This window comes from Lissotriton vulgaris, chromosome 2_2, assembly GCF_964263255.1.
Source record: "Lissotriton vulgaris chromosome 2_2, aLisVul1.2, whole genome shotgun sequence".
In the NCBI taxonomy this organism is placed as follows: Eukaryota; Metazoa; Chordata; class Amphibia; order Caudata; family Salamandridae; genus Lissotriton; species Lissotriton vulgaris.
In genome coordinates, this window is record NC_141688.1 from 275,562,563 (window position 1) to 275,585,669 (window position 23,107).

Consider the following 23,107-nt stretch of genomic DNA (forward strand, 5'->3'; position numbering starts at 1 on the left):
AATACTGTTGTTGAGACTGCAAGATTGAATCAGAATTCTGCCCAGGCTGCAGAGCTGATTGCTCTCACTAGAGCATGTGTGTTAGCAAAAGGTAAACGTGTGAACGTGTACACCGATAGTCAGTATGCTTTCGGTGTAGCGCATAGTTTTGGACGGTTGTGGCGAGAGCGTGGTTTCTTGACGTCGCATGGCACGAAAATACAGCATGGCCAGCTTGTGAACGATCTTTTGGATGCATTGACTTTGCCTGCTCAAGTTGCAATTGTTAAGTGTAGTGCGCATCGTAAAGTGACGGATGATGTTGGTCGTGGTAATGCGTTTGCAGACGAAATTGCTAAGGAGACTGCCCGGAACCTTAGCACTCGAATGTATGTGACGAGTTCGGTTAGGTGGCCTACAGAATCAAGTATGTGTGAGAATACCATAGAGAGTGTGAAAGCAATACAGAATGAGGCCACCGAGACTGAAAAGATGAAGTGGAAAGAAAGTACGGGAAGGTTGGATGCGAATGGTTGCTGGATTGATTTGTCGGATCAGAGAAGATGGATGTTGCCTGATGCGTATGTACTGGCCGTTGTGCAAATGGCACATGGGTTAGCACATATTAGCGCGAAAGGTATTTGTAAGTTGCTGGCTGATGTGTGGAAGAGTGATGGAATTACTAAGTGTGCTGAACGTTTGGTGAAGAATTGTATGGTGTGTATAATGTACAATCCTGGCAAAGGAACCCCAACTCCTCCTGGCAGTTTTGCTCCTCCTTCGTATCCCTTTGAGGTGATCCAATTGGACTTCATCCATATGGAGAGATGCAATAACCTGAAATATGTTTTGGTTGTGGTTTGCGCATTCTCCCGATGGATCGAGGCCTATCCCCTCAAGGACAACACTGCTTTGTCTACTGCGAAAATCCTACTGAAGGAATACTTTCCTCGGTATGGAATGCCTAGAGTCGTGTGGTCAGATAACGGAAGTGAGTTTGTTGGAAGTGTGATGAAGAGTGTGTGTAAGGGCCTTGGAATCAATCAGAAATTCCATAGCGCCAATCATCCCCAGTCAGCTGGATTAGTTGAAGGGTACAATGGCACCCTTAAACTAAAATTAGCGAAGATTCAAGCTACGACTGGACTTTCGTGGCCTGATGCTTTGCCTCTAGCATTACTGTCAACTAGGGCGACTGTACACTCCCGAATAGGGCTCAGTCCCTATGAAATAGTGTTCGGCCGTCCTGCGAATGTGTGGGGGGTTCCTAGGCCAGGTGTATTCTCTGATCTTGAGTTTCCGATGTTGATTGACTACTTACATGACTTGACTGCTAAACTGAGGTTAATTCATCAACAGGTTTACGACGCCTTGCCGACGCAGACGGAGGGTCCAGGCCACCAGCTCCAGCCTGGAGATTGGGTAGTTACCCGAAATTTTTCACGCAAAAAGAATCTGGACCCCCGCTTTACCGGACCTTACCAGGTGCTCCTGGCCACGAGGACTGCCGTTCGTCTTGAGGGGCGGAAAAATTGGGTACATGCTACCCACTGTAAGCGAGTCCCTATTCCTTTGTCAGCAGACCCGTGGGTGAGGAAAGGCATTGCGTCAACAGAAACAGAAAAATTGCCGGCGTTTGTACCTTTTAGCGACGCACAGCTTGTTGAAGAACCCTCAGCGCAGCAGAAAGCCACTGTTGAACACTTGTCAGCAAAAGACTCAAGACCAGACCAACGAACTGATCAGCAGGACGCTGTCTCTTCAACAGATCCTTTGTTCGACGAGCAGACACGTCCCGGGAAACATCGATATTCTTTGAGATCTCATACTAAGGACAAATAAAATTTGCTTGCTTTGCTGAAATTGATAACTGCAATATCCTCGTTTCCCCTGATCAGCTTTGGACAATCGTATTATTGAAAATTGTTTTGTACATATATTGAGTTTTTTTCTTTGTATCTTTTTCCTTCCACAGCTGAGAAATATTGTGCTACATATACTTTGTGTATTGAGGGCCGTAGGGCCGCGCGCGTACTTCCTTCTGGATAGTAGGTCTTGACGCTAGGTTAAAGGCCGTCGATTCCTAGGAACTCCTGGGGATTGACTACTGCTGCACAGAACGAAGTGCGTCAAGAAACGTTGCGGACGGTCGTAGGGAAATGGCATTTTCGAAGCTGAATGATTTGGAAAGAGCTCAGGCATATAGAGTCAAGCTGCAGAAACTTAGTCGTACTAAATGTTTTGTATCCCAATTGTTTGTTTTGTTTTTAACTGCTTCTGCATTTTTGGCGGGTGGGGTGTATTACACTATGTCTTACTTTTTACTTGCTACCCCTACTCCTACTCCTTACCCTAACCTTACTTCTACTGCTTCTCCCCATTCTTTTCATATGTTACCGGAACACGAACAGGCTAGACGTGTAGAATTCCGCAACAATTCCTTTATCCAGCTCCTCCATCAGCATCAGTTAGTGGTTAACACTACTAATTGTTGGGTGTGTGGGTTGATGCCACATACTACTGGTAAGGGAATTCCATATCTGGTGTTACCGTATAGTTCCCAAGGGTCAGCTCGAGCATTCCAAACAATGTTTCGAAGCGCACTGGGTTTCCACCCCACTCCAGAACAACGTTCCCCATACTCTGGTCCTACCTCGTATCAGAGGCTGTTATCGATGGCTATAGAGGACATGGAAGACGAGATCCATGATGCTTTTCTCATCCCTAAAGAAGAGGTACAAGCCTATAGGGTCCTAAGTAGAGGGGAATATAGTATGTCCACTAATGAAAAGCAGCTTAAAAGCTCGCTTCCAATATGGGTCGTACCCCACACTGGTAATCTTTGTCTTGTGGGTCGTGGCTCGCAAGCCTCACTTGGAGTAAGTGCTTGCACTGAAAGTTACGTTCTGCCAATGTCCCCGACCCCCGTGTTTCTGGCTGCCAAGGGTACGTACTTCATCTGTCATGATCGTGCATACACATGGTTGCCCGCAGACTTCATGGGCTCATGTTTCGTTGCAAATCTGTTGCCTCCGACGTTTACTGTAGATGCCGATTATCATAAGACTAGAGTTGTACGAGGCGTAATTAGCGAAGAGGATACTGCCGGTCAAGAGGCAGGAGACTTTTTCAAGGGTTTCCTCCCGTTTTGGGGACCTATGGTTAACAGTAGGAACCTGAGACATTTGACTCGAGTGGTAGAATCGACAGCTAATATTACTGCCAGTGCCCTTGGTAATATCACCACAGAACTTCAGGCGGAGAGACTTATGACATTACAAAACCGTATGGTTTTAGATGTTGTCTTAGCAGATCGCGGTGGGGTATGTAAAGTGATCCATTCGAGCTGTTGCATTTTCATACCTGATAATGCTCCAACTGTCTATCAAGCCATCTCGAAGTTGCATAAGATCTCCGAATCCATACACGTGGATGTAGGGGATTGGACGCTATTCGGTTGGTTTTGGGGCCTGATGTCGACTTGGGGTTGGAAGATTCTGACGATCATCGGGGTTGTGGTAGTGTTCCTGTTCACGTGTTGCCTTTGTGTGCAGTGTGGTCCTGCCTTATGTGGCCTCTGTGCTACGACGTGTATGAGACAACCATCTGTTACCAAGGGGACTCGATTGGACAGAGCTATGCTACAACGACATCTTGATGGTCTGATGAATATCGAGTATGATTCCGACTAGTGCTTGCCTACATGAGGGCAAAAGGAGCGTCTGAGGTTCCGTGACAATTGTAAGTGGTGTTTTCAACTCGCACGAATATGGTCGAGTCTAGTATCTATGAACCACAAATGACGAGTTTAGTAAGCGTGCGCAGTTTCGCTGTGCTAACTTAAACCGTTCGTTTGTTATGTGGGTTTCTCATCTGTACCCACGGGTTCCATCTTAGATACGGCATCCATTTTGTCTCTTGCCCTCAAGTAGCCAGCGAACGGACACTGTCCGCTTCGCGACCCTGGGACTTCCAAGATATGGCGGAAGACACATGTTCTTTGAAAGTGTCTTTATGACAAGGGGGTTGCTACTGTAAGGCAGACGGCGCCGCTCGAGGCTCATCTTGCCGCACGAGCTTATTGTCTCAGCCGTGCATCTCATTAGGCACGTCCCTTTGATGCCTGTATCTCGTGCTTCTCGACACCCCCTTTTTTACACCCTCTCCGATCTCCCCACTGTCTCCGTCTTCCTCTGCACCTGTCTTCGTTCTTGTTTCGATCTACTTTACTGCTGATTGGAATTTGCTAATGGTGGGAAGATGGGTTTTTACAGTTGGGAACCGCCAAATGTTTCCGCACTTATGTTCCGGACCTTGTATGTTTCAAAGTGATCTAAACGACCCCTCTAAGAGCGACTTGTGGGAACCAGGTTGTAAACTATTGTGTCTCATGTTATCATATGGGTAAAAGTTGTATAAAAGGAGCGATCCACAGATACAATTTGAAGCAGTCTCCCCGAACTACACTCGATGTACTTCCTGTGACTTCTGTGTTCCCTGCAGTAAATAAACCTTGACTCTTTGACGCCGAAGGAAGTGTCCCGTGTCTCTGTGACTTGTACGCCGGAGCAGGTTACCCACGAAGGTTTCAGGTGTTGTGCCCTGGCACCGCTGGGTCCAAAAGAACCCAGTCCTTCACAGGGGCTGACAAGGAGTCCATTTCCAATTGTGGTATGTACCTATAGCACATGTATTATGAATTTAGAGAGAGAACAGCAGGCTGGGGGTCTGATTAGCAGGCCCACAGCCTCAGTAAGTCGAAAACCAGTGAAGCAAAAAGCAAAAATTGGGGTGACCATAGGATAGCAGACCCTACTCTCCTACAACCACCCAATAGGATTGGGTGGTAAAATACCGATTTTTAAGGGCCTGTGGCACTCTTAGGAGTGCCACCTACATGTGGTTTTTCGATTCGGTATTTTACCGATTCTGTAAATTTACCGATTCGGTAACTTTACAGAACCGGTAAAATATAGGCCCCCTACATCTGGAAACCCTAATACCGGTCGGTAACGGCCGAATTCGGCCGTTACCGACCGGTATTAGGGCTCCTACATCTGGCCCTCTGTCTCTAGAAGACAGAATGTTCTAACAAAAAAACAAAGCCTTTTGGGAGTGTGAGGGGATTCGAATCCCCTCAGGCTCCCTGAAGCCTTTGTTCACAGCCAGAGCTGTGAACAAAGAAGCACTGGAATGCTGGAGCTCCAGGCTTATACCAGCCATTATAAGCCCAGAGCACTCCATTGTTTTCAATGGAGCTCCCAACATTCCAATGTTCTAATACAGAATGATGTCTTATAACATCAATGTAAGTTTTGTTGCTCTTGTGTGGAAGGACACCCCTTCAGAATTCAAAAAGTGTTAGGTACGTTTTATATCTGCAAAAAGAGGCACCTTCCAAGAAGAGTGGTGTCACATCTGTCCTGGATTCACATAGTCGGGCTTTGATTTCTGTTTTGTGGTGCTCTCGGGGGTCTGCATATTTCCACCTTGTTCGATTCGAAGCTCCAATGGGCCGCATATAGCTAGTGAAGAAAGGATTTTCTCTGTTTTTAACATCTCACACACGCCTTCGCCCCCGCATCCACATGCCCTCATACAAATGAAGACACCTTAAAGCCCTGGGATTGAGCAGCTTTACAGAAAGTGCTGCTAAAGATGATCCAGAAAGCAATTAAGCGAGAAATATTCAGGTTACTGCTGCTCCCAGGGTCACAATGACCCCAATTCTGAATACTTGTAGTTTGACTACTTTAACTATAGAATTTCATTTAGCAAACGCTCTCGTCAGCAGGCTGCTAAGGAAGGGCAAAAAAAGAACTCATTTGATGTTTCGCTGAATGCTGAAAGTTGAAATAATTTTCAACTAATGAAATCCAAAGAGCTACCAAGCCAGTAGTATTGACCTTAACCTGTTATTTCATCGAAATATTGGCATGCGAAGATGTGCACCGACAATTTGCACTAGGTCACTTTGTAAATCACAATCATCAGGGGAAGGCAGAGTTGTACAGGCAGAGGCACATCTCATAGGCACACACTTTTGCATGTGCGAGTTTACCTACATTAACACAATAAAGCCAGACAAACTGACTTTACCAGTGCTTGTTTGGTTTCCGCACCGAGATGCCTTAAGTGGAAAAACTAAATGGACACATGAATGATCTGCTCGCTGTGCCATGCGACTCAAGCTGTACCTCCATGGTGCCCAACAGGCCCAACATGCTTGCCCGAGTTCCTATTCAGAGAGGGCACTGCCTAGCAGTTCGGCTGGACTGGCCTATTGGAGCAAGACTGGACCAAGGGTGATTTGCAGACAGTTAGTCCCTGTCTTTAATGGCACAGTGAACAAATAAACTAATTACCATTTGTAGAGAATAACTAAGCATTCCCCTCATCACTTTTATGTTTTTCTCGTCGTCAAAACTGTGCTCGCTGATGTTGTCCCTACTTTGCTAAGTTGTTGTTGCACTTTTCCCACACATTTAGTAACAGCTGGTGTTCCTGATATTGTGATTGGTATTTTTCTTCTGGGATTTCAACTGTGGTAACAGTTGTAGTCAATATTGTTGTCCCTTGTAGAAAAGTACCCTTTTCTCATGGTTACCCCCCCCACTACACACACATACTTTTTGCCTGATTCTGATACATGTTTGACTGAGTGTGCACTAGGTTCCTGCTGACCAGGTACCCAGTGCCTGTGTTCTTTCCCACAAATGTACCTTAGTTTCCATAATTGGCACCCTTCTGGCTCACATATAAGTCCCTTGTAAAAGGTATCAGTGGTTCCAAGGGTCTTGTGACCAGACGGGGTCTCAAAGGCTGCAGCATGTATTATGCCACCTAAAGAGACCCCCTCACCAAACACTTGCACACTGCCACTGCAACCTGCGTTTTGCGGAGCAGATAAAAGTGAGATGATCTGGCACACACACCTGTGTCTCAAAAAAGTAGAGCTGCCCCAATACTCCAAGAGACAGGGTAACTTATACAGTCAATGTATCTTTTTCTGATGATACACATTCCTGTGTGCCATGCCTACCAACACTGCCTCTGGCATGGGTAAGTCACCCCCTACAGCAGGTCCCACAGCCATAAGGCAGGGTTCACTATAACTCATGTGAGGGCATAACTTTATGAGTAGATCTGCATGAGAAGATATGTCCCTAAAGTGTCTGAGTCCATTCTTATCTTTTACCAATGGGGGTTGGGCCTATATATTCCCATCCGTCTTTAACATGCTGTGCTTTTAATCTTTGTGCTGACTCATAGTTCGGAATAAAAGTGGCAAGGCTGTATGTGAGTCTAGTCCAATTTTCATAGAGACTTCTTTAGTCTCATCTTTTTCATGGGTCTTGATTTCTTCTTTTTACACACTGTTTTCTTTCACTGGACACATCACATTTGCTTTTGGAGGAAGTAATTCATGATGATAAAAACGCAGGCAAGCTGGTGAGAGCCAACCAGTAAGTCCTCTGGTGGTGCGCACGTGAGATACTTTCTCTTTTCTTCAGACATTTTTCCAGCACACATACACTTAAATAGATGGGGTATGTTATGCTTTGAGTGAACTGACTGACCGTCTTTTGTCCTGTTTTTTCTTTTTTTTGTAATTGATTTAAAATCAGGATTTGGCCGCAGTGTGCTAAATGAATAGCTGGCCGTGGGTATAGATTAGAATATCTTCCTCACTGTAATCCTACAAACAATATATAATTGGGAGAGTGCCTGCTCATGCCTGATCTTTGTTATGTGAACCTATATATTCACGCCCAAACTAGGCCACCTATCAGACTAGTAACAGAAGATTGTTTGGACGTGCTGTTTGAATACTTCTATTTAGGCAAACCCCTTTCGGCACATGAAGTGGGTTTGGTGTATTTATTTCACCTTTTCTTTATGCATATGCTTATAAAGCATGCATGAAAAACAATAAACTCATGTCATAGAAAAGAAACATACATGTTACCATTCAACAAGACATCAATAGTAAATGCCATGCAATTAGCATTTTACAAATACACAAACAAAAACCATTGACAACATGGATGACCAGTCCTCGGTTTAGAAAGGAAACATTAGCGGTACAGACTTATTTGTGATTTACGTTACTGTGACCTGCTATAAACAGCTAGTCGGCATTAAGTTTACGACAGGCTAAGTGCTTTGTTTGCACAATGTATCATTCAGTGCAATGGTGATGGTTGTGGCTAGCTCTATATGGTCGACCTGTTTCGGAACCCTATTTTTCTTTGGGGGTTCTCCTCAGGACCAGGACTTGGTCGGACTCTATAATGTGATAGAATGTGAAAATAATGTAAGTATGGATTCTGACTTTTACTTGTCCTACTTATGATTGCTCCACTTATGAGTCTAATCTTACCTTTCATGTAAAAGAGGTAAGTACAAGAGATGTTAGGCATTCAACAGCAGGATGATCTGTAATGTTCAATGAAATTTCTTTAAAAAGTAATTGAAATGGCTGTATTTTTACGGGGCATTCTAAAGAGAAATTGCCACAGAGAAACTTTGTTAAAGAATATTGCACAGCTGTTTACTGAGTACATGGACTGGGGGCTTCTCATTAGGAGCTCAAAAGCGCCATGATGGCTTCCCTGAATTCCAAGATGTTTGGTACCAAACATCTCACCTTAATAAACCCACACTGATGCCGGTGTTGGATTTATTAGGAAAATCAACTAGAGGGCACCTCAAAGGTGCCCCCTCAAAACCTGACAACTTGCTAGTTTGTGCCAGGCTCGTTCCCACCAAACCTCTCAACATGTTTCTATGCCCCTGAAGTGGGAGCCTTTTGCTCTTGTGAGTCAGAAATAAATCGTGCTCTGGGTGGGGATGCTACACACCTACACCCAAGCATGAACAACTTAGAAAGGCAGTGAACCACAAAGACTTCCCATCCTTTGTTATGCTAACCAGGGCCTCTCCAGCTAGTGGAGTTGACCACCTCCCTCACCACGCCGTACTTTTGACTGTAGGCCCGGTGTCAAAATTAGTAAGCAGAGGAGGAGTATCCACTCTCAGCCAGGAACCCCCCCCCTAAGTTTCCCTAAGCTGAGGTAAACCCCTCTCTCCAGCATCCTCCATATTGATTTGGAGGAGACCAGCCAATAGCATTAGGGACGTACCCCCTCTCCAAAGGGAGTGAACATACAACGGGTGTAGTCACCTTAAAGGTGGGAAGCCCATTCTATACTACCTTCTAATCCCTGTACTGCCCCTAAATCGAGTATTTAGCAGCATCCCAAAGCCTTAGTTCACAGAGTCCTAATAATCTGCAAAGAAAATGAAAAAGAAGAGTCAACCTCAGCACGACAAAGAACTCCAGCGACTGCCCTAGTTCCAGCACTGCCAGCTTGTCTGAGAATTCCAAACTTTGCATACTCCCACCACTTTTGTAGTGTAGTTCCTATATTCCCAATAGGCTCTGCGCATTGGAATAACATATACTATAGATTAGACGCGGGAACTGAGGTCGACTGAGTCTCTATCGAATATATTAGACTTAATTGTGAGTGCCAGCTAGCTCAGAGGTCACTAGAAACTTTCTGGAATGAACAAGAAGGGATTAGTTTCTGACAACCGCTTAAAACATGACAGCTTTGTTTCCCGAGATAAAAACGTATCTTCAGAGTCAATTGTGCATGCTTCGTTTCACCAGAGGTGCAGAAAAATAGAGAGACGGGCGTTTTCAATAAAAGTATTTGCTGAACAGTCTTCTTTCTCATGCAGAGGAAATGAACTGCTACAATCATAATACTGTTTGCAAAGTACAATGTGTACAGTACGAAGAGTACTATAAAATAATACTGCAAAAGCATGATAAGCCATAAGATACATAGAATACATACATTAACAAATAAAGACTAAAAAGTACTCAACTGGTGCTTCTAAAATATGCCTACCCCGGTTTACCAAACCTAGGTCTAGTACAAGGGAGGAAGTAAGTGAGGTATAGCTTAGTTTCAGTATTCTTTTGCCAAGAACCTACCCAAGAGTTCTCTAAGGGTCTAATCAGCTCCGTACCTTGGTTTTAGAATAAAGGAGATCTGGTATCTCTCTCCCAGGACTCGATTTTCCAACAACCCACAAGGGTAGCTTGGAAACACTGGAGCTGGATTTCTCGGCAAGAGAAAAGACAGCGTCTCTCTCGGTGCGTCTGCTAGAGGGTCAGCTTCCGTCGGCACTTGCTGCGGCGAGCTGTGTCGTGTAGGTAGATAGTCAAACTGCTCCACACCACCGTGTGTTTGACTGGGCAAGTGTGGGCATATTTATACCTTGAAGGTACCTAGTTTGATGTAAGGTTGGACATAATAACGTCATCAAAGACTCAGTTCTTTGAAAACTCAATGAGTTCTTGGATAAATCAATATTCAAGCAAAGGGAAGTCCCTGTCTGCTGAAGGCGGATTTTTCCAAGAAATCGTTGTGGATTTTCGGAACTAGTGGAAGTACCAATATATGGGCATGAATTGGGAAAATTACACTAGGGTCCCAAATTCATATACACCACTTTCAATGACCTCCAGAAACCTGGGAGGACTGCCTGGCATCCACAAAGACTCCAGATCTTCTGTAGACAGTGGCCCTGTCCAGAAGAAATCATCTTTAAAGACCAAGATCTTTGGCCTGAGGAACAGTGAAACAGCCTGAGTCCAAGTGGATCAGCAGTCCTGCAAACGTTCCCCAGCGATTCTTAACTAGAGTCCATCATAGGTTGACCCCTGCCATACTCCACCTTGAAGCCTGCAGCCTCTGCACAATGATCCACCCACAAAAGCGACCTGAACAGGTAAGCCGTTACCCACGCAAAAGGACAACACTGCACCAGCAGCACCTGAGCCTTGGGGAGGTCAGTTTACCAGTGTATCTGTAGGTTTTCTTCGCCCAGCCTCCTGGTCTGAGCATGCAGCCTTTTTCAAAAACCGAGGTTTCACATTGGTTTACATTGGGCGCGTGACACTGTGTTGGCATTCTGCACCTGGCCTTCCCCGTGCCACTGAGGTTTGGTGATGCCATGTGGCCAACCCTGTGTTCACCTTAAGCCCCGGAGACTGGGTTTATAAACCTTGTTACTAACATGTAAGCAAAAAGAACACTTGATCGCCAGAATGCAGAACAATATCATGCATTCACCCCAGTACAGAGATCTGGGCCTAATTCTAAAGGTTTTTTTTTCTCACCATACCATTCCAGTTTGAACCCAGCCATATGCAAATCAGTCTTGACCCTGTGCCCCATGGGAACAGTCCACCCCAAACTGCCAAGACAGATCCTCGTTGGACTGGAAACAAGCATCCTAGGACCGGTTTGTGGGTTTTACCCCTCATCAGCCAGAATAGCTTGACTCAAGTGGCATGGAGAGCACAGGACCTACGTCTGGGCACAACTGTGCCACTCGGGGTGACAAATGCAAAAAGTTCAATTGATGGACAGAATGCAGAACAATGTCATGCATTCACCCCAGTACAGTTATCTGGGCCTAAATCCATCATTTTGTTGCTCACTATGCCATTCCAGTTTGACCCCAGCCATTTGCAAATCAGTCTTGACCCTGTGCCCCATGGGAACAGTCCAGCCCGAACTGCTAAGCCAGGTCCTCCCTGGACTCGAAACAAGCATTCTAGGACAGGTTTCGGAGTTTCACCCCTCATCAGCCAGGATAGCTTGACTCCAGTGGCATTGAGAGCACGGTACCCACGTCTGAGCATACCTGTCCCACTCGGGGTGACAGATGCAAAAAGAACAATTTTATGAGCAGCATCTCTTCGATTAATTAGCATCTCTCTGGTTAACATTGGTGTCATAGTATGAATTTAAACTAGGGCTGGGTGGGGCTCCCGGAGTTTTGCTTCGCAGAATTCCGCAGAGTTATCATAAAACTCAATCAAATTCTACATAGTTCCTTGAGTTTGCAGATTGTCTAATTAATGCCAAATTTAAGTCGCTGCGAATACTGCCATCCATATGAGTAGTTAAAATGCGTTTGCCTATAGCAGGAAATTCGTTAAGCCATTTACGAATGTTAGTATAGGAAACTGGCTCTATATACTATACCAAAGCAAGGTATAGTGTGCATAGAGTCCAGGGAGTACCCAGAGGTATAGTAGAGGCTACATTAGGTACACAACTCTCTTTGTGGTAGTGTGGGTGAGCAGTTAGGCATATCCAGAAGCTGTGTTACGCATTGATTGTATTCACCCAATAAAGGACTGATTACACACACTCAGAGACAGAATACAGACCAATTAGGAAAGTATAAAAAAAGTATGAATATGTTTTATTTTAGAACCTAGCAGGACTTAGCACAGGTAAGTAAAATATCCTCTCAAGTGCAAGACTGTTGAAGGAAATTCAGTTTTGATTGAAATTGACATTCATACAGGTTTGTATATGCTTTGGACACAGTTCAAATTACACAGTAATTACTTTCAGATTACTGTTTAGTTACTTTGAGTACTATGGTCAGTATGCCTAGATACCACACCTTAGGATCTCACAATACAAGGTAAGTAAGACTTTTTATACATTTGCAGTTTAGTACTCCTTTCCCCATACAAACAACATTTTAGGCCCCAAAATCTCTTAACATGTGTTCCTGTAGGAGGAAAGTGTTAGTGGCTTCTCAGATAATAAACGACTTATGAGTGGTAGTTTTGGGGGCTAGTATCAAGGTTCCCCGAGGTTTAAATAAGCACTCAAGTTGCACTACCAGCAGCTCTGGAGTGGCTGGAAGAAGAGTGCAGGGGCCTAATATTTGTCAATGTGGCTAATGGGGCCTTCCGTTAAGGACTGCTGGTGAGCAGGCCACTCACTTGTGGGAGCAAAGCTCTTGGGGTTGAGTTCAGCACTGCAGGGACCAACGACTAACACATGAGCTGCACCATCAGTGGCACTGGGGTGGCCGGATGCAAAAAGGACGTCCGGACCCTGTGCATTTCATGGAGAGCTTTGGTTGTGCAACATTGCTGCAGGCTTGGGTGAACTTCCTGAATGCGACTAGAGCTGGAGAGGTAAGTTGGGTTCTTGGGGGATGCCTGGACACCATTTGTTGGGCTAAGCAAAACCGTGGAGTGTCAGGTGCAGGCTTGTCTTCTGGCATTGTTTTCTTTTCATCCGCTCCAGGGGGGACACTTCAAGTAGAGGCTGCAGGCGTCGTCTCAGAGCTTGCGGGAGGTCAGGGATCAGTAGATCCCAGATCATGATTGCTGGGGAGACCTACTAGCGGTGTTGGGCAACTCAACTTGGGCTGTGGGCGTTGGGTGCAGAGTGGTACAGAATTACAGAGTCACTGGAAACCGGATTCTGTGGGTGCATCTTTGCAAGAGAAAATTTTGGTGCTCCCAGGAGACATTGGGGCAGATTTACAAGCCCCATGCACCGCAGGTGCATCACGTTGCGTGACGTACCGGTGGCGCAGCCTGCTAAGGGATATTTACAAGCACAGGTAAAGTCACCCTGCATGACTTGACCTGTGCTTGTAAATATCTCCCCTATTCATGCAGCACTTTGCGTTTTAGGACTGGTACATGGGTGTTGGTGGGGGTGTTACCACGCAACACCCATCTCCGCTGATGCATTTCCAGATTTACGAGAAATAATAAACCTGGGAATGCGTCAGTTTGCTACGCCAACATAGGGGTGCCGTAGCCAAGCAAAACAAGGAGAAATGTTTTCATTTATCCTTGTTTTTTAATCTTTCAATGCGTGCTGCATTCTACAGCTCGCATTGAAAGAGGAAAATGCCTGTAGTGATTGCTTTTGTGCAGGAAGGGGCCCCTTCCTTCACAAAAGCAATCTTTCCATGGCACAGGTATCCTTGCACCATGGTGCAAGGGTGCCTGCACCGGCACATGGCAGATATTTCTGCGCCAGCACTGGGGAGAGCACAGGAATGCGACATATCATTGTAAATATGTCGCATTCTTGTGCTCTGAGAGTACTGCAGCGTGGCGCAGCCAAAGGGTTTGCGGTGCCGCGCTTTCTTGTAGATCTGCCCCAGAGTCTGTAAGATTATTTTAGGGCAGGTCCTCCGGGCTCTGGGGGTTTCTGGCAGCTGGACTTGACAGGTTTCTTGCTGTAGGCAGGTCATAGATGGGACAAGCCGGTAGTACTGGGGCAAAAGCAGTTGGTGTCCTCTACTTCTTCCTGAATCTAAGATGCCAAGGTTCAGAGTCTCCCCTAAATACTAAATTTGAGGAGTGTTTAAGGGGTGTGTGTAGGTCAGGTCCAATGGGCTCCTTCCTTGGGGTGGGTACACCCATATTATGCTACCCTAAGTGGAAGGGGGCATGAGCCAGTAGTACCTAATTGGCTGAGTCCCCTGATCTTCGAGATGGAGAGGTCCAGGATGTGTGCTTAACCTCACCTCTCCCAACTGAGGGGTGGGGTTTGCAAAGGCAGGCACACCTCTCTTCCTAGCTTGGTTTTCCTGCTGATTCTCCTGCCCAAAGTGGGGGACAGACCCATTGGGAGCAAGTTGCGGGGGCAGCAAAAGGCAGGGACTGCTTTCAAAGGCGGCAGGCTTTGCAGCTTCCTTTTTGGTGGTTCTAGCCAATCTTGGGGGAGGAGGAATAACACCTCTGCCCAGGATGGCCTTTGTTTCTGGACCCATAGAGCAGAGGCTCTCTACCCAGGGGTCTAGTAACCTGTCTGGTGGAGGCAAATGGCGGGCTGCCATTCAGGAGCCACAAGACGGCTGATCGATTTACAAGGGCATCACTAAGATGCAATCTGAGTGCATTTTACAATAAATCCAACACTGGTATCAGTGTGCGTTTAATGTGCTGAGAAATCTTTACCATACTGCCCAGTTTCTAGTAAAGTCATGATGGAGCTGTGTTGTGCATAATAACCAACTCCCAGACCATATACTCTTTATGACTTTACAACACTTACAATGTCTAAAAATGGGATTAGACATTGTATGGGTACAGGGCTCATGCCTCTGTACCCTCAGCTTAGGGCTATTACACCCTGCTAAAGGGGTGACTGACCTAGGCCTTAGGGAGTGGGTTGGTCGGCATGTCAAACAGGGATATGTGCCATGTCGGCTCTTCACTTTTCTCTGCACCAAGACATGCAGCCTTCAATGCCAGTGTGTTGGTGTTAAGGTACAGGGCCTCTGAGGGTTGCACGGTAGGTGCTGCAGCCCTCAGAAGCCTTCCCTGGTAAAAGTGCCCTTGGTACTCATGGTACCTTTTAAATGGGGCTTACCTGTGGACAAAGATGTGCCAATTGTGGGTGCAAAGGTACAGTCTTGGGAATGAGCACAGGCCCTGGGTACCTGATAGACAGGAACCCACAGCACGTCAAGTCAGGTCGCATCAGATGTCAGGCAAAAAGTGGGGGGTAAATATGCAAAAAAGGGCACTTTTCTACAGTTAGCTAGACAGAGGATATGCACGTCGCTAAATGTATGTATAGACATGGCTTAAGGCTTCAAGCATCATTATTACATTCTAAGTAGTCACAGACTTGCTTGTCAAACACCTACATGAATTGAATAAACATATCAAGGAATCCAGCTTTAATCAACGTAATGCATAAGCACTCCGATTGTGGGGAGTGTGCGTAGACCGGGGGAGAGGTGCTTTGTCACAGAGCTGCATGCAGGCTCCCTGTTGCCATCGCAAGGCCAGAGCCTAGTGGAGATGGGCCCCAGAGCACAGTTGAAGGACGGCAGTGACAGTAGCTTTATACTAAATGTATTCCCCGATGTGCACAGAGCTGTCCTACTATTTAAATCCACAAGCAAAAGCATGCCATTCATTGACAGTCTGACATGGTGGGTGTATGCAGGTTGATAGTGGTGGTGGGCTACTTAGAGCGGCTCCTGTTTGTGCACAAGGCTTGCATGGAGGGGGCAGGAAATGGAATCCTCTGGCACCCAGAGTCTGCATAGCTCTTCTGCCCTTGTAAACAACAAGGACCCCCTGAGATAAGATAAGTTTCCTGGGACAGGGCAAAAATTATATATTGACAAATAACAACCCAGGCAAATCAAAGTTGAACAATGCAATGAATACCAGCAAACCATTAACAACACTGAACTAAAGTGAATGTATGGTATAAAAACAATCAAGATTTTTAATACATTTCAAATACACATTGATAAAAATTATATAAAAAACAAATGTATATTTTGAGCACAAATTACAGTACTATCGAAATACATGAGATACATTAAAAAGGTTTCATAAAGTTGAGGTAGAGACGATCTCTTCAAAGCGTTTCGACACTAGGTGTCTTCGTCAGGAAAGTACCATCAAATTTAAAAAACATTCACAATTTAATCACATTAAACAGCAGTTAATTGCCGGTCTGATCATTGTCATCGTTCTAATTCACAAAGACATGAAGCCGTTTTTTTGTGTGTACATAGGGGAAACTTATGGCACGCGCCTTACAATAAAGAATAAAAGATAAAGACCTCATATAAGGAACAAGAGATAATGTGTGGCTAAAAGATAAAGACCTAAGATAAGGAACAAGAGATAAGGAGTGGCTAAAAGATAAAGACCTAAGATAAGGAACAAGAGATAAGGAGTGGCTAAAAGATAAAGACCTAAGATAAGGAACAAGAGATAAGGAGTGGCTAAAAGATAAAGACCTAAGATAAGGAACAAGAGATAAGGTGTGGCTAAAAGATAAAGACCTAAGATAAGGAACAAGAGATAATGTGTGGCTATGGGCAATTAAAGGTATGAAAGGATGGACCTTGGTTTAATATGGATCTACCTTGCTAGCATTTGAACTGATCAGGATACACCAGGTCATCATATTATTGGGCGCTATAGTACTGTATAGCTTCAATAGAACTTTTTGTTATCCAGTAGCTACATAAAGGACTGTCTCTCCAGGTGGATGAAATGACACAGGAGTACTTTCCTTGATTACCAAACTGAGTGCCTTATTCATTTGTTCTACATTTTTGATTTTGACAATGCCAGCGTTGGCTATCAGAGAACAATGGAGGACACTGGACACTTTTTTCAATACCCATTTTGGACTACATATAGTCTCACCTGAGTTAACAAATGGATACAGGCCAGCAGTAATCGAATTTTAATAAAACTTGTACTTCGTGATGTGGATAAATATGAAAATTGTTGCAGGAGCACTAGAACAGAAAAGACAAAAGGGGTATGTACATAATAAATATATGGACTTTAAGGCAATAGTATCATAATACGGAGACTAATGTACAGAATTTGGAATAAAGCAAATGCCTAATGTGGCGCTTGAGACATATACAATACCCTGATGAAATGTCTCTTGACAGTAGAAGAGAACCGGTCCACTGATCCACCAACACGTTTATATGTCGTTTTCACAAAGTTTAAAGTTGTCGCTTCAGTTCTCTGCATAAAATCTATTGATATAGAGCACAGAAGGAAAATAGCTCCTTTAATCACGGGATGGAATGTTTAAATAAATCAATGATCTAACGGGGCATATAAAGAAATATATATATGTATATACATGTACCTAAGTGAGAAACCGTTATAATTGGGGTCAATCAAGGTGCGTTTCGGGTTCTGTTGATGTAATGCAGGACCGCGACAAGAAGTCAAAAGATGGCTATAATTGACTATAATTGACTGGCAGGACACTGGAGATCCTGTACCGTTTCAGCCCTCACAGTGTGGGCACTCTCCCACGCCATTGAGATTGCTGGCTGTAGCCCATGTGCTACGCAACATGCAAACCAATCAGCTGCAGTCTTGCCCAGTCTGACTGGGAAAACAAGCACAATTGGCTGTGAATAAAAGCTCAACCTATATAATGATGGGATGCAAGTTACTACAGAAGGTGGGAAAGACCTACAACAATTTGCTGAATAGGCTGCAGGGGTGGTACTAGTAAACTCTGGTTCCTGTAGGTTGGTGGAATTTTTTCCCGAACTGTATGCTCCAAGCGAAGTTGGAAAAACTCAGAATACTCCGCCGGCGGAGTGGTGTTAACTGTCTACCCCAAAATTAAACCCTGTACTCAGCCATCCTGTGCCGCTGGAGGTGCAGATTTGTTACTTACCTAAACCTTGCCTGGTTTTAATTCTTTATCTAGAAAATCAAGTTTGCAAGTCATTTGCTTACTTGCAATTTGTTTAATTGTGTTTCCTCCAATAGGATAGCATTGTATTTCTGGAAATTGCACTGTATCCACTTTTTATGCTGAAAAGTAATTCTATTGCAAATTGTATTTACATGCAACAAAGTATCTTTGATTCTAATAAAGAACAAGTTACATACCTTTGGTAATGATATTTCAGGTAGAGGCATATGTTAGTTGTAGATTCCTTTCCTTACAATTTCCCCCAGAGGTCAGTCTGGATACAGAAATTGTTTCTTCAGCAGTACCCCTGCACATCATTAGGTGGCGTTGGTCGGCTCTGCATCTGTTGAGGGCACCGGGATCACATTGCAGGACCTACATTGAGGCCGCCCATGCACACTGCCATATGTAAATGTAAATGTATATGTATAGGCATTTATATAGCGCACTACTTACCCGTAGGGTCCCAAGGCGCTTCGACCGCTGCGAAACCCTTCCTGGCTTCCCTGAGAGATGGTCCCTTAATGGGTATCTCCAAGGTGAGACCAGGCATCCCCGGCGGTCTGGTGGGGCCGTTAGTGAAGATGAGGCAAGCTAATGCCCAGAGTTGCCGAGTGTGATCGCTGATCAGAGTGGGCACCGAGGCGAGAGAATTATCGAGTCCGCTGACCCTGGTCCAGAAACCTGCCGCGCCGGGAATCGAACCCTGGTCCCAGGCCGTCCTCTGCTCTCGGGTCTGCCGCCTCTAACCAGTGAGCCACACTACTTCACATCATCAGTGCTTAATACGATTTTCCACGCCAAAAGTGCAGAGCCATGAAACAGTGACCATTGGTGCGTCAAAACTAGGTGCCTTTGGCTCTAGAAATCAGTTTGTAGAGCAGGGGGATGGGTTAGGCGGTAAGGAATCTTCGGATGACATATGTCTCTACCAGATACATTGTTATTGAAGGTAAGTAACTTGTTCATTTGATACAAGCTGTTAGTTGTAGATTCCTTACCTTAGAACTGATAACCCGGCAATACGATCCCCGGAGAAGGGTCTGCGAACCAAGATCAAACCAGTAAGTCCTGCGTACTTGGCTATCAAGGCAGTAATGTCTGGTAAACGGTTGCAGGGATGCCCACATTGCTGCCTGATAGATGTCAAGGACTGGAACCTCATGTGTTTAAGCTGTACTTGCCGCCGTTCCACTGGTGGAATGAGCATTAAACTCCACAGGAGGGTCCTTTTTCTCCAAAGCATAACATATTTTGATACAAAAGATAATCCATTCAGGAGATCGTCAGTTTTTCAACAGATTGACCTTTCTCTGCATAGCCAATGAAGAGTTGATCATTCTCCCGGGAGTCTTTTGTGTGATCAAGATAAAAAGACAATGCACGTTTTGGGTCCAAAAAGTGGAGTCTCTCTTCATCCTTTCATGGATGCAGGGGTGGAAAAAAAGGTGAAGTTATAGAGTGTCCCACATGAAAAAGCGTGACAACCTTAGGAAGGAATGAAGGCTTGGTCCGTAGCACCACTTTATCGGCAAAGACCAATAGAAAAGGGGTCTTAGAAGATAAAGCCTGTAGCTTGCTCACTCTGTGAGCAGAGGTGATGGCAACAAGAAAGGCAGTTTTGAGAGTCAGCAACATGAGGGGACAGTTATTATGAAGATTCTCAAAGGTAACACACATAAGAAAGGTGAGAACCATATCTAAGTCCCATTGGGGCATTACAAAAGGAGATGGAGAAAACAGATGAGAAGGCCGTTAAAGAATCTGTTAACAATAGGAGATTTGAATAAAGAAGGCTGCTCTGGCGGCTAAAGAAAAGCAGAAATGGCTGCCAATATCGTTTTAGTTGAGGGACCCCTGGCTGCCATGATTACATCACAGATTACAGCTGGAAGTTCGATAGCAGTCTACTGCTGGTGCTCAATCTCCATGCAAAGAGATGGAGACTGGACAGGCTCAGATGAAGAACCCTCCCCTGCTGCTGCGACAGAAGACCCTCCCGAAGGGTCAGTCTGATCGGAGGAACTATGGCCTAGCTCAGTAGGTCGGGGTACCAGACTCTTTAGGACCAGTTCGGAGCTGCAAGAATGACTTGAGCCCAGTTGAACTTGATTATCTAGAGCACTCTGGGCACTAGTGGTACAGGCGGAAAGGTGTACAGGAGGCTGTAGCTCCACGTGTGTCACAAAGAGCCCTGAGCGAGAGCGCGTTCTCTTCGGAGGTGAACAGATCTAATCAAGGCTTTCCCCACAGTTGAAAAAGACTGTACGCCACCTCTGGATGGAGATGCCATTTGTGATTGACTAGGCATCAACGGCTGAGTTTGTCCGCCGTGGCTTTAATGGAGATCGCCAAGTGTTGAACCACCAGGGTTATGTCCTGATGTTCCAGCCATGTGTAGAAGTGGAGAGCCTCTTGACAAAGGGTCCACGACCCCACCCCACCCTGTTTGTTGCGAGAATCACATGGCGGTTGTTTTGTCAGTGAGTACCTGCATCACTTTTGCCCTGAGAGAGGGAAGTAATGCCTTCAGTGCGAGTATGTTAGCCCCAAGCTCCAAATGGTAGATATGGAGGTTGGACTCCTCCAGACTACGCCGTAGACCAGAAAGCTCTGATCTCTGGCTCTCCCAGGTGGCCGCCCCATCCCAAAAGTAAGTTATCTGTCACCACTGTTAGGTCTGGTTGAGTGAGGGAGAGGTATCTGCCTCTGATACAATCTTGGTTTATGAGCCTCCACTGCAGGTGGTGCACAGTTCCCTCTGAGATCTGGATGTAATCGGAAAGATTCCCCTGATGCTGCGCTCAGTGGAACTTCAGGTACACTGCAGAGCCCACATATGCCATGTGGCATAATCCACCAACAGGATGCAGGAGGCCATGAGGCCCAGGAGCCTCAGAGTAATTCTAGCCAAAATGCAGGAAAGAGGCTGAAACATCGGTATTATGCCCCGAATATCCCTGAATCGCTGATATTGTAGATAGGCCAGAAAATGTCAGATGTGACTATGGCACGTAGATATTGTACCCCAGCAAATGCAGGTGTTCCACCGTAGTCTGGAGGTGGAAGACGACAGCCAGAGGCGAGTCCGCCTTCAACAGGCAGTTGCTGGGATAGACTGGAACCCCTGATCTGAGCAGATAAGCTTTGACCACCGCCATCACCTTTGTGAACACCCGAGGGACACTGGTAAGGTCAAAGGGGCGCACAGTGCACTGAAAGTGTTCGTGGCTCACCGTGAACCGAAGGTAACATCTGTGGGTCGGTAGGAAGGGGATATGAAAATAAGCATCCTGTAAGTTCTACACCTCCAGCCAGACTCATGAGTCCAGTGCTTACAAAACGTGGGCTTGGGTGAGCATTTTAACTTCTCATTCTGTAGGAAGAAGTTGAGAGCCCGGAGGTTTAAGATAGGATGCATGCCTTTGTCCTACTTTGGTACCAGAAAGTAGCAGGAATAAAAGCCATGACCTACTTCTGGCACAGGGACCCTCTCTATATCTCCCTTGGCCAAGAGATATGATACGTCCTAGCAGAGAAGTACCAAATTATCCTTCGTCATGCGATTGTAAGAATGTAGCATGGAGGGAGGGGTAGGCTTAAAGGGGAGGGAGTAGCCATTTCGGAATATTAGCAGAACTCCACGGTTCAACATGATGGATTTCCAGTAAAGGAGGTGATGGTGGATCCTGCCACCAACTGGCTGTTGATATACCTGAAATGTCAGACTAGAAAGGTTTGGATGCTGCAGCGGTGGGGTAAAGGGTGGACTGGCCAAACTGCTGGTAAGGCTGGGTGGAGTTTGTGGAGTTCTACTCCGGGTACCTCAGTGAAGTGCCAAAAAACTCTGCCATGCTCTGCGGAGTTCGGCCAGCAGCTGATTCTGCTGCTCGTGGTGATATTTAGTGCCAGTAGTTTGTCCCACGCTGTAAAATCAGGGCAAACAGCACTAGGCATTGCGCCAGAGGGAGCTGCTGCTCTTTGCTGCTCGAGTAGACATTCTACTCAACACTAAAGGCACACGAGCTGACCACCGACACCTAACGACGCTCAGGTGTACTACTGAAGAAAAAATCTCTGGATTCAGACTGACGCCTGGTAGAAATTCTACAGTAAGGAATCTACAACTAACTGTTCCTAGCAGCTTAAATATACTAAAAAGTATTATTTTTATAAACACTTGGGGCCCCATTAGGATGGCGGGCAGATTCCCCCCGCTGTCACTGCAGGCCCGGCGGGGGCAATCCGCCCACCATCCCTGTAGAAAAGACCCCCCGCCATATTACAATGGCTGGGGGGACCGCGGCAGGCGGAAAGACCATCCTCCGCTTTTCTGCCCGGTTGACATGTCGATCTGGCGGAAAAGGGTTCAATATGGTTTCAGACATCGCCAGCCATTTTAGAATGTGTATTTTTGAAAGGCATGTGGAGTCTGCTTGGGGGGCATATTGCAGGCCCCCATGGACACCGGAGGGTTGGGGAGTGCACATGGGGGGCTGCCTTTCAAAGACAACATGGCAGGCATAGCGCAGTTGCATTATGCGTTGTGCTTTGAAAAGCACAACATGCATTATTAGCATTGCGGCGGGCGGTGCTTTAAGCATGGTAAAAATACGGGATGCGCCCACCAGTGTGGCGGAAGGATCATGGTGGGGTGTGCTGATTGCCGCTAGCATTGTTGGCGGTCCCATGCCCCACTGGTATGGCGGGTGGACAAAGTCCGCCCGCCATAATAATGTGCCTCTTGGTCTCGGATTTACTCATTGAGTGTGTGTATCACTTATTGCCTGTGTGTGTACCACAAATGCTTAGCACTGCCCTCTTAGCCTAACCGCTTGCCCACACTACCACAAAAGAGAGCATGTAGTATTATCTACGTGACCTTCGGTAAGGCCTCTGGGGAACCACTGGACTATGCACACTATACCTCATTTGGATATAGTGTTAACAGAGCCAGCTACATACCTGCTTTGTTGAGAGCTGTTGTTGCTCTTGTATTAGCCCAGGAGTGGTCACTGCTGGGTCCCTGATGTTACTGTAGTTGCTGCAGTTGA